At 40.9% G+C, this 13,355-nt stretch overlaps 1 pseudogene; it reads right to left on the bottom strand.

The window, feature by feature from the left end:
* LOC112073416 (copine-5-like) overlaps window positions 1–13,355 on the bottom strand; it is a 68,120-nt pseudogene that overhangs the window by 14,499 nt on the left and 40,266 nt on the right.

Below are 13,355 nucleotides of genomic sequence, written 5' to 3'. Positions count from 1 at the left end.
AAAACGGGAGCGCCAAGTCTAGGTCCAAGAGGCTTCTAAAACAGCTTCAAACCCTAAGCCAAAGACTCACTGAACATGTAATTCATTATTTGTAAATTTTTTAAACTGCATGGTTGTTTAAGGGCTTGTAAGTAAGTATTTGACTGTAAGGTACCTGTTATATCTCGTCGCATGCGGACTAATAACATTTGAATTTTAAATCCATAGATTAGGACCTAATGGAATTTAATTATATTTCCTTAAATGAAATGTAACTCGTAAAATCTCTAGAAATTGTGCTGCACTATGCGGTTTATATTTTTTCAGTGTAGTTAATCAGGTAAATGCCAGTTGAGTCGTTCATATCTGAGATTGAACCAGGAAAATAGTGAGGAAACTGACTAGCTGTATCTGAGTATAAAAGCTTCATAGAACTAATGTTGATATGCCTCCAACCACCAAACTAAAGCAAACATCATCTCTACCATCACTGTACAGCAAATGAGAATCAAAAACCCTTAAAGTGTTCGTGCCCGGTTTGGTTGGTTTCCGTCATTATTTGTCAGGTTTGTGATAATCTGAACCAGAATGGCAGCGGGAAGTAGTTTGGAGTGGGGGAGCTGTGATTTGTTGCTTCAATGGGGAAGGGGGGGGGGGGTTGCCTGCGCTCCAGACGTCCTATATCGGTTCGCTATTACAGGACTATGAAAGGGCTCAGTACTTTGGGGGAAAAAAATATTTGTTATTTAAAAAAAGAAAAAAAATGTATCCTTACTTTGCGGGGTATGACGGTGGAGAGCCTGTCGATGGGCTGCTCATTCCTTTTTTGTACAACACCATCCCCATCCAGCCTTGCGGGAAGGAGAGTTGGACCAGTAACCCGGAAGGTTGCCGACAAGGTACAAATCTGGTTGCTCTGGCAGTTAACCCACAACAACAACTGTTCCCCGGACGCCGATGACACGTTTCGTTGAATAGATTCAGTTGTGGCAACTGACTAGGTATCCCATTTCCTTCCACATTAACTGGCTAGAGAAAGTCTAATGATTGAAGAATCCGTCAGGCTTATAGAAGCCCAATGCACAATAAAAAGGTTTTAAATGAAAATCCATTAATTTATGCATGCTCAATATCTGTCAAAGGAAGACAACATGTTCAATCCCTCACCACCACACACACACACAACACACACACACACACACACACACACACACGCACGCACACACCAACTTAATGCACATAGAAACACCAATATACAAGATTACAGAACATTCAACGCAACAATACAACTAAAACACACACACCCACACACACACACACACACACACACACACACACACACCACACACACACACACACACACCCACACACACACACACACACACACACACACACACCACACCACACACACACACACACACACAAACTCTACTGGGAAGGTAAATCATATGTATGTAAATGCTGTGAAAGAAGTCAGTCAGAGCCAGCCACATTAATAAACACCAGAAGAAGTCAGTCAGAGCCAGCCATATTAATAAACACCAGAAGAAAGTCAGTCAGAGCCAGCCACATTAATAAACAACCAGAAGAAGTCAGATCAGAGCCAAGCCACATTAATAAAACACCAGGAAGAAAGTCAGTCAGAGCCAGCCCATTAATAACACCAGAGAAGTCAGTCAGAGCCAGGCCACATTAATAACACAGAAGAAGTAGTCAGAGCCGCCACTTTAATAACACCAGAGAAGTCCAGTCAGACCAGGCACACATTAATAAACACCAGAAGAAGTCAGTCAGGCCAGCCAATTATAAACAGAATCCAGTCAAGCACACATAACTGCTGAATGTTTGAAGTGTTGCTTCTTTGAGTCATTACTAACAGCGCTAACACCATCAGTATTCATACTGTACAATTGATATGACTGATTACTGTACATAAGCTATAGCTACATCTGCGAGCAGGGGCTGTACAGTAGCTAGTTATAAGCTACATCTCCAGCATGGCGGTGTACAGTAGCTACTAATAGCTACATATGCAAGTAGGGCATGTACAGAGCTAGCTAGAGCTACATCTGCAGGTAGGGGGCCAATACAGAGCAAACTATAGCTACATCTCCAGGCAGGGGCTTACAGTAGCTAGCTATAGCTACATCTGCAGGGTAGAAGGCGACATATAACATAGCTAAGCATATAAGCAATACAATACTGCAAAAAAAAGTAAGGGGCCAATAATACAGATAGCTAAGATAAATTAAGCTTAAACATATCTGAACAAAGGTAGGAGGGCTGTAACAAGTAGCTAACAAGATAGCTTAAATCTGAAACAGAAGTAGAAACTAATATGTACAATAGCATAAGCTTATAGCATAACATACTGCAGAAGTAGAGGCTGATACAGATAAATAGCATAAAATAGCAATACATTCTCCATGCAGGCGCATGATAAGTAGCTAGCATATAGCATAACATACTGCAGGGAAGGGACTGTAAAAACAGTAAGCTAGCAATATAAGCATATACTCAGGACAGGGGTGTTACACATAGCTAGCAAATAGCAAAAATACATAACTGCAGGTAAGGAACTTGTACAAAGATAAGCTAAGCATATAGCTAGCATACTCCAGGCAGGGCTGATACAGTACGCTACTATCAAGAATACATAAACTTAGCAAGAGTAGGGGCTGTAACAAGTAAGACTAAGATTATACTACTCATGCAGGGTAGAGGCTGGAAATAACAAAGAATAAACAGAGCTATAGCATCACATCATGCACGTAGGGAACTGCACTACATAACTAGCAATATAAGATACATAACTGCAAGGTAGGGGCAATGAAAGTAAGCTCAGCTATAAGAACATACCATCTAGCAAGAGCAGAGAGGGATTGATACAGTAGCTAGAAGCATAATAGCTAACATCTTAGAACAGGAAAGGCAGAAAATTTACATGTAGTAAGACATATAGCTACAATCATGCAGGGGAAGACGATACAAAGATAGACTAGCATAAGCATACAATCTAGCAGTACAGGGCAATGTAATAACAGACACTAGACGTAACGCAATCTGACAGAGGGGACAATTACAGTAAGCGAAAGCTAATAAGAAACATACTAGAACAGGATAGAGAGAGCTATACAAATTAAGACTAAGCAATTAATAGCTACATTAAGACAGATGGACTAATACAAGAATAAAGCTAAAGACATTAACTACAATTACATGGCAAAGGATAAGGGACTGTACTACAGTAGCTAGCTTATAGCTTACATCTTTGCAGGTTAGGGGCGGGTACAGTGACTAGCTATAGCACATCTGCAGGCAGGGGGCTGTTACAGTCAGCATAGCTATAGCTTACATCTGGCACGGTAGGGCTGTTACAGTAGTGCATATAGCTACATCTGCGGTAGGGCTGTCACACGTAGGCTAGCTATACGCTACATCTGCAGGTTAGGAGCATTATACAGTAGCTAAACTATAACTTAACATCGGCAGTAGGGGCTAGTACAGTATCTGCTATAACTAACATTCTGCAGTAGGGGCTGTACAGTAGCTAGCTATAACTACATCGCAGGGTAGGGCTGATACCAGTAGCTAGCTTAGACTACATCTGCATGGATAGGGGCTGCAGAGTTCGTATAGTATTGATCACCATGGAACATACCTTGTACACCCAGCTTAAAACCCTGCCAGCTTAACGGTGAGGATTTTCATCCTTCAGTCAGGGCTGTACAGTATAGTTAACAGTGAGGATCCATCCATCCATCCTTCAGTCAGAGGCTGTACAGTATAGTTACCAGTGAGGATCCATCCATCCATCCTTCAGGCAGAGGCTGTACAGTATAGTTACCAGGGGAACTCATTGGACATCAGATAATACCTAGTTTAACACCAAACTCTGCCAGCTCTACCAGCCCCAGTGAGAATCTGTAGTGTGTGTGTGTGTGTTGTGTGTGTGTGTGCGTGCGTCTGCAGTCATAGGACGATGATGGATAGTTACCAAGGGGAACTCGTGGGACACATGTCCATCGGGGGGCAGCTTTGCTCCGAAGCCCAGAGCAGGGAACATCTTGTCACTGTCATAGTCCTGAATGATCTCCCCTACAGCCTTCAGGGCCATGGCGTATGCATTCATCTGGTACGGGTTCATGTAGTGGAGGGAGGTGGACTGGGACGGGTTACCTGGAGAGCAACCCAGGTGGGTTAGAATGCAGGGTTCATGGTTCAGAGTTCAGAGTTCAGAGTAGAGACAGCAAGCAGCCTGCTGGACTTGAGAGCCTCACAGTAAGAGATAGTCAGCTTATAGAGCTGTAGAATACAATACAAAGAATGTATCAAAATAGTACCAGCCCTCACCATTGGATGCTGTGAAATCAATGGCCACCGTGAAGTGAATCTGAGTTCTGGAAGAGAAGAACAGAGAAAAATATTGATTTTATATATTGTAACAGAGAACTCCTGGTGTTTAATTTATAGTTGKGTTGAGTGTTACCCACCTGACTAGCTAAACTCTCTCTCTCTCTCTCTCAATTCAATTCAATTCAATTCATTTCAAAGGGCTTTATTGTCATGGGAAACATATGTTTACATTTCCAAAGCAAGTGAAATAGATAAACAAAAGTGAAATAAACAATACAAAATGAACAGTAAACATCACACTCACAAAATAATAAAGACATTTCAAATGTCATATTATGTATATATACAGTGTTGTAACGATGTGCAAATGGTTAAGGTACAAAAGGGGAAATAAATGAMCATAAAAATGGGTTGTATTTACAGTGGTGTTTGTTCTTCACTGGTTACCCTTTTCTTGTGGCAACAGGTCACAAAWYYTKSMMMAWWAWWWTTYMMCCMAWWAMWWWKGGRRKTTWWYMAAAWTKGRWTTKKTTTYMAAMYYYTTKKKGGKYYKKKKWAWYTKTGGGAAATGTGTCTCTAATATGGTCWTACATTTGGCAGGAGGTTAGGAAGAGCAGCTCAGTTTCCATCCATTCCATAAAATGTTATGGGCAGTTTGTACACAGCCTGTCTTCTCTTGTGAGCCAGGTCTGCCTATGGCAACCTTTCTCAATAGCAAGGATATACCTTTCTCAATAGCAAGGATATACCTTTCTCAATAGCAAGGATATGCTCACTGAGTCTGTACATAGTCAAAGCGTTCCTTCATTTTGGGCCAGTCACAGTGGTCAGGTATTCTGTCACTGTGTACTCTCTGTTTAGGGCCAAATAGCATTACATTTACATTTAAGTAATTTAGCTGACGCTCTTATCCAGAGCGACTTACAAATTGGAAAGTTCATACATATTCATCCTGGTCCCCCCGTGGGGAATGAACCCACAACCCTGGCGTTGCAAGCGCCATGCTCTACCAACTGAGCCACACGGGACCACGCATTCTAGTTTGCTCAGTTTTTTGGTTAATTCTTTCCAATGTATCAAGTAATTTTATTTTTGTTTACTCATGATTTGGTTGGGTCTAATTGTGTTGCTGTCCTGGGCCTCTGTCGGGTCTGTTGGTGTTTGTGAACAGAGCCCCAGTGGTGTTTTACGTTGTACACAGAGGATATTTTTTGCAGAATTCTACATGCAGAGTCTCAATTTGGTGTTTGTCCCATTTTGTGAATTATTGGTCTCTCTCTCTCTCTCTAACTCTCTCTCTCCTACAAAGTTACCGTTACATCCTAGTGGCTCGGATTGAAGATATAATCCTCCCCATCTGTCCGGGAGACCACCTCAATTACCCAGAAGCCATTACTCTGCTCTCTGCTTCAGCTCTCACCTGGGAGAGAAGCACCGRCCGAACCGACCAAGCCGGCTTTCCTGTTCAACCGAGTCGGCGCCTCAAAAAAAAAACATATTTMTTTTATATATGTTTTATTTTTTAGTCTTCTCCCAGCAGCATAAGATAAATGAATTCACAGCAGCAGCCAGTCTGGTTTCCAAGCCCAGTTAGGCAGCAAGCCAGTCCAACTACATGCATGGCCACACATCTGGATGGCTAGCTTCGCTTGGCTGGACTGTACCCCTACCACTTTTAAGACTTATAAGATGTGTTTGACTGAYAGGACAGCAATTACTACAAACATTAACATACACTGAGTATACCAAACATTAGGAACACTTTTCTWAWATTGAGTTAAAMCCCTCTCCCCTTTTYCCCCAGGAATAGCCTCAATTCGTCGGGGCATGGACTCTACAAGGTGTCGAAAGGGTTCCACAGGGATGCTGGCCCATGTTGACTCCAATKCTTCCCAAAGTTGTGTCAAGTTGGCTGGATGTCGTTTGGGTGGTGGACCATTCTTGATACACACAGGAAACTGTTGAGCGTGAATAACCCAGCAGCATTGGAGTTCTTGACACAAACCGGTGCGCCTGGCACCTACTACCATACCCCGTTCAAAGGCACTTAAATMTTTTGTCTTGCCTATTCACCCTCTGAATGGCACACATACACAATCCATGTCTCAATAGTCTCAAGGCTTAAAAATCATTCTTTAACCCCTCTGCCCCCYTTCATCTACACTGATTGAAGTGGATTTAACAAGTGACATCAACAAATGATTAAAGCTTTCACCTGGATTCACCTGGTCAGTCTGTCATGGAAAGAGCGGGTGTTCTTAAAATGTTTTGTACAGTCAGTGTATGTGTGTACTTACAGTTGAAGTCAGAAGTTTACATACACCATAGCCAAATACATTTAAACTCAGTTATTCACAATTCCTGACATTTAATCATAGTAAAAATTCCCTGTCTTAGGTCAGTTAGGATCACCACTTTATTTTAAGAATGTGAAATGTCAGAATAATAGTAGAGAGAATGATTTATTTAAGCTTTTATCACGTTCCCAGTGGGTCAGAAGTTCACATACACTCAATTAGTATTGGGCAGCATTGTCTTTAAATTGTTTAATTTGGGTCAAATATTTTGGTTAGCCTTCCACAAGCTTCCCACATTAAATTGGGTGAATTTTGGCCCATTCCTCCTGACAGAGCTGGTGTAACTGAGTCAGGTTTGTAGGCCTCCTTGCTCGCACACACTTTTTCAGTTCTGCCCACACATTTTCTATAGGATTGAGGTCAGGGCTTTGTGATGGCCACTCCAATACCTTGACTTTGTTGTCCTTAAGCCATTTTGCCACAACTTTGGAAGTATGCTTGGGGTCAGTGTCCATTTGGAAGACCCATTTGCGACCAAGCTTTAACTTCCTGACTGATGTCTTGAGATGCTGCTTCAATATGCTTCAATCCACATAATTTTCCTTCCCTCATGATGCCATCTATTTTGTTAAGTGCACCAGTCCCCCCTGCAGCAAAGTACCCCCACAACATGATGCTGCCACCCCCGTGCTTCACGGTTGGGATGGTGGTTGCATAACGGCTTGAGCTTCCATTTTTTTCCTCCAAACATAACGATGGTCATTATGGCCAAACAGTTCTATTTTCTTTCATCAAACCAGAAGGACATTTCTCCCAAAGATATGATTTTGTCCCATGTGCAGTTGCAAACGTAGTCTGGCTTTTTAGTGGCGGTTCTGGAGCAGTGAGCTTCTTTCTGCTGAGCGCCTTATCAGGTATATGTGATATAGGACATCGTTTTACTGTGGATATAGATACTTTGTACCTTTCCTCCAGCATCTTCACAAGGTCCCTTTACTGTTGTTCTGGGATTGATTTGCACTTTTCACACAAAAGCGTTCATCTCTAGGAGACAGAACGTGTCTCATTCCTGAGCGATTGACGGCTGCTGGTCCCATGTGTTTTACCTTTGACGTTACTATTTTTTGTAACAGCATGACGATGGGGTATTCAGGTTCGAATTGCTCCAGATGAACCAGACTGGGAGGTCTTACAGTTTGTTTTCTGAGGTCTTGGCTGAATTTCTTTGATTTTCCCATGTGTCAAGCAGAGGCACTGAGTTTTGAAGGTAGGCATTAAAATACACACAAGGTAACCCTCCAACTGACTCAAATTATGTCAATTGCCTATCAGACTTCTAAAGCATGACTAATTTTGTGGGAATTTCCAAGCTGTTTAAAGGCTCAGTCAACTTAGTGTATGTAAACTTCTGACCCACTGGAATTGTGATACAGTGAATTATAAGTGAAATAATCTGTCTGTAAACAATTGTTGGAAAAATGACTTGTGTCATGCAGAAAGTAGAWGTCCTAACCGACTTGCCAAAACTATAGTTTGTTAACAAGAAATGTGTGGAGTGGTTGAAAAACTAGTTTTAATGACTCCAACCTAAGTGAATGTAAAYTTCCGACTTCAACTGTATACTTAAACCATACGATAGACTGGAACTACACAAAATATACGGTGTTAAARGTTAAATTACTCAAGTAGACAGAAATACTGTATATTATTCTCAGTAGGATTCATGGTGAATAACTGTTAGCTCCTAGAGTGTGCAGCTCTCATTTTATTTTTTTTATACTATGGTCAGATCAGACTGGACATTATCCTTATACTGGGCAAAAATCCTTATATCCCTTCCAGACACACAAGTTGCAAGTCAATGAATAACTATATAAAGACTTGGAGAGCTGAGAGACAAGACAGCGTAAAGACAGTCATTTCCCTGATGGGGTTGTTAGGCACAATAACAAGCAGAGAGAGAGAGAGAGTTGACGAACACGACCCTATGGTAAACAAAGTAGTGTTAATTAATGGGAGGAGGAGTTACTACTAACATGTTCTGACAAAACCCCTCATCAACAGCTCTCCAAGCTGTCAGGGTCTGTTTTCTTTTTCAGCCTCATCTGATTCCCACTTCTGTTGTATTGTATATTAAACATCATCCATTTTAAATGGATTYCTGTGTTAGTCATCTATATTGTACTTTCATGGTTGATCATTAGGCTGTCAGTGTATATGCAAACAGCATCACTAACATCTAGGAAAACTGCGAGATAAGGAGTCCTTTCCCAAAAGGTTTCTTATAAATCAATAATGAGCCAAGGGAGGTGAAAGTAGTCATGATTTGACAGGAAACTAAGGATCCATAATGAGAGACAGGGGATTAGTGCTAACTAACGTAGTATCGAAACTACACAATAAATAACCTCATCACTGCTGTTCTACGCAGTGTTTCATTTAAATATACAACGCTGACAACTGTATGTCATCACCATCACAATAATTACCGTCATCATCAACACCATAATCTATATCATCATCATCATCATCATCATCATCATCATAATAACCAGCAGCAATTGGGATTCTTTGACACAAACCGGTGCGCCTGGCACCTGACTACATACCCGTCAAAGGCACTTAAATATTTTTCTTGCCTATTCCCCTCTGAATGGGACACATACACAATCCATGTCTCAAAGTCTCAAGGCTTAAAAAATCATGCTCTTAACCCCTCGTCCGCCCCTTTCATCTGTCACTGATTTTGGGGGGGAAAGAAAAGTTGGGGATTTTAACAAAGTGACGAATCAAAAAATGATTTAAAGCTTTCGACCTGGATTCACCTGGTCGTCTGTCATGGAAAGAGCGGTGTTCTTAAAAGTTTTGTACAGTCAGTGTATGTGTTTATACGTTTACAGTTGAAGGCAAGAAGTTTACATACACCTTAGCCAAATACATTTAAACTCCAGTTATTCACAATTCCTGACATTTAATCGTAGTAAAAAATTCCTGATCTTAGGTCAGTTAGGATCACCAATTTATTTTAAGAATGTTGAAATGTCCAGAATGATAGTAGCAGAAGCATGGATTTATTTCAGCTTTTATTGCTTTCCATCACGTTCCCCAGTGGGGTCAGAAGTTACACACCACTCAATTAGTATTGGACAGCACATTGTCTTTAAATTGTTTAATTTGGGTCAAATATTTTGGTTAGCCCTTCCACAAGCTTCCACATTCAAGTTGGGTGAATTTTTTGGCTCATTCATCCTGACAGAGCTTGGTGTAACTGAGTCAGGGTTGTAGGCCTCCATGCTCGCACGCGCTTTTTCAAGTTCTGCCACATTTTGCCACAACTTTGGAAGTATGCTTGGCGGTCAGGTCCATTTTGGAAGACCCATTGCTACCCAAGCTTTAACTTCGACTGAATGTCTTGAGAGTGCTGCGTTCAATATGGCTTCAATCTCACATATTTTCCTTCCTCATGATGGCCATCTATTTTTGTTAAGTGCACCAGTCCCCCTGCAGCAGTACCCACAAACATGATGCTGCCACCCCCGTGCTTCACGGTTGGGATGGTGTTTTCGGCGTGCAAGCCTTCACTTTTTCTCCAAACATAACGATGGTCATTATGGCCAAAACAGTTCTATTTTCTTTCATCAAACCAGAGGACATTTCTCCCAAAAGTATGATCTTTGTTCCCATGTGCAGTTGCACACGTAGTCTGGCTTTTTTAGGGCGGTTTGGAGCAGTGGCCTGCTTTCTTGCTGGAGCGCTTTCAGGTTATGTCGATATAGGACTTCGTTTTACTGTGGATATGATACTTTTGTACCTTTCCTCCAGCATCTTCACAAGGTCTTTACTGTTGTTCTGGGAATTGATTTGCACTTTTCACACCAAAGTAGCGTTCATCTCTAGGAGACAGAACGTGTCTCATTCCTGAGCGATATGACGGCTGCGTGGTCCATGGTGTTTTATACTTGCGTACTATTGTTTGTACAGATGAACGTGGTACCTTCAGGCGTTCGAAAATTGCTCCGCAAGATGAACCAGACTTGTGGAGGTCTACAGTTTGTTTTCTGGAGGTCTTGGCTGATTTTTTTTGATTTTCCCATATGTCAAGCAGAGGCACTGAGTTTGAAGGTAGGTATTAAAATACATCCACAGGTACACCTCCAATTGACTCAAATTATGTCAATTAGCCTATCAGAAGCTTCTAAAGCCATGACATAATTTTCTGGGAATTTCCAAAGCTGTTTTAAAGGCTCAGTCAACTTGTGTATGTAAACTTCTGACCCACTGGAATTGTGATACAGTGAATTATAAGTGAAATAATCTGTCTGTAAACAATTGTTGGAAAAATGACTTGTGTCATGCAGAAAGTAGAAGTCCTACACCGACTGCCAAACTATAGTTTGTTAACAAGAAATGTGTGGAGTGGTTGAAAAACTAGTTTTAATGACTCCAACCTAAGTGAATGTAAATTTCCGACTTCACTGTATACTTAACCCATACGATAGACTGGAACTACACAAAATATACGGTGTTAAAAGTTAAATTACTCAAGTAGACAGAAATACTGTATATTATTCTAGTAGGATTCATGGTGAATAACTGTTAGCTCCTAGAGTGTGCAGCTCTCATTTTATTTTTTTTATACTATGGTCAGATCAGACTGGACATTATCCTTATACTGGGCAAAAATCCTTATATCCCTTCCAGACACACAAGTTGCAAGTCAATGAATAACTATATAAAGACTTGGAGAGCTGAGAGACAAGACAGCGTAAAGACAGTCATTTCCCTGATGGGTTATTAGGCACAATAACAAGCAGAGAGAGAGAGAGAGTTGACGAACACGACCCTATGGTAAACAAAGTAGTGTTAATTAATGGGAGGAGGAGTTACTACTAACATGTTCTGACAAAACCCCTCATCAACAGCTCTCCAAGCTGTCAGGGTCTGTTTTCTTTTTCAGCCTCATCTGATTCCCACTTCTGTTGTATTGCATATTAAACATCATCCATTTTTAAATGGATTTCTGTGTTATGTCATCTATATTGTACTTTCATGGTTGATCATTAGGCTGTCAGTGTATATGCAAACAGCATCACTAACATCTAGGAAAACTGCGAGATAAGGAGTCCTTTCCCAAAAGTTTCTTATAAATCAATAATGAGCCAAGGGAGGTGAAAGTAGTCATGATTTGACAGGAAACTAAGGATCCATAATGAGAGACAGGGGATTAGTGCTACTAACGTAGTATCGAAACTACACAATAAACTAACCTTTCATTAAATATACAACGCTGACAACTGTATGTCATCACCATCACAATAATTACCGTCATCATCAACACCATAATCTATATCATCATCATCATCATCATCATCATCATCATCATCATCATCAGTAACACCATCATCACCATCATCATCAATATCCCCATCATCATCATCATCATCATCATATCACCATCATCAATATCACCATCATCATCAATATCACCATCATCATCATCACCATCATCATCATCACATCATCATCAGTAACACCATCATCACCATCATCATCGTCATCATCATCAATATCCATCATCATCATCATCATCAGTAACACCACCATCATCATCATCATCGCCATCATCATCAATATCACCATCATCATCACACCATCATCATCATATCACCATCATCATATCACCATCATCATCATCTCAATCAATACACCATCATCAATATCCCCATCATCATCAATATCACCATCATCATCATCAGTAACACCATCATCATCATCAATATCACCATCATCAACATCATCAATCATCACCATTAAAACACATCATCACCATTAACACCATCATCATCATCAACCCACTCATCATCATCATCATCACAATAATCATCACCAACCACCCATCATCAGTAGTAGTATTTATTCTGGTTAATAATCATGAATTCCTTTCGCATACAGTATGTCTATCAGCAATCTGCAAACAGCATCACACGTGCTTAATAAAACACTAAGCCATATTTCAATCATGAGATGCAAAGGATGACAATCAAGGAACTTGAAAAGAAGGAAGGAAAGTGAATATGGAGGAAAAAACAACTTCTCCTTCATGTCCTCATCCATTCCCTAAGAGGTTAGACTTTACATAGCTTAGCTAGCTGTTAGCATTGCCTTTTTCTATGTGTCAACATATGCCTGGTACATCAGATTGAATCCTTGATACCATGGGAGCAGAAAGCGTAAGCATTCAGTGTGTTTAAGTATCCTCATTCAGAATCCACAGCTCATGTTTAATGTCCCTAGTTCCTAGTCATATCATACTGCAGGAAGCATCTCTTTCCTAGTCCCTAGTCATAATCATACTGCTAGGAAGCATCCCGACCCTAGTCCCTAGTCAGTCCATTGCAGGAAGCATCTCTTCCTAGTCCCTAGTCATATCATACTGCAGATAGCATCTCTTCCTAGTCCCTAGTCATATCATCTGCAGGAAGCATCTCTTCCTAGTCCCTAGTCATATCATACTGCAGGAAGCATCTCTTCCTAGTCCCTAGTCATATCATACTGCAGGAAGCATCTTTCCTAGTCCCTAGTCATATCATACTGCAGGATTATCTCTTCCTAGTCCCTAGTCATATCATACTGCAGGAAGCATCTTCTTCCTAGTCCCTAGTAAATATCATACTGCAGAAGCCTCTCTTCATAGTCCCTAGTCATATCATACTGCAGATAGCA

This window comes from Salvelinus sp. IW2-2015, unplaced genomic scaffold (assembly GCF_002910315.2).
Source record: "Salvelinus sp. IW2-2015 unplaced genomic scaffold, ASM291031v2 Un_scaffold2256, whole genome shotgun sequence".
In the NCBI taxonomy this organism is placed as follows: Eukaryota; Metazoa; Chordata; class Actinopteri; order Salmoniformes; family Salmonidae; genus Salvelinus; species Salvelinus sp. IW2-2015.
The sequence above is the reverse complement of the archived record's forward strand: the minus strand, read 5'-3'. Positions and strand labels throughout refer to the sequence as shown.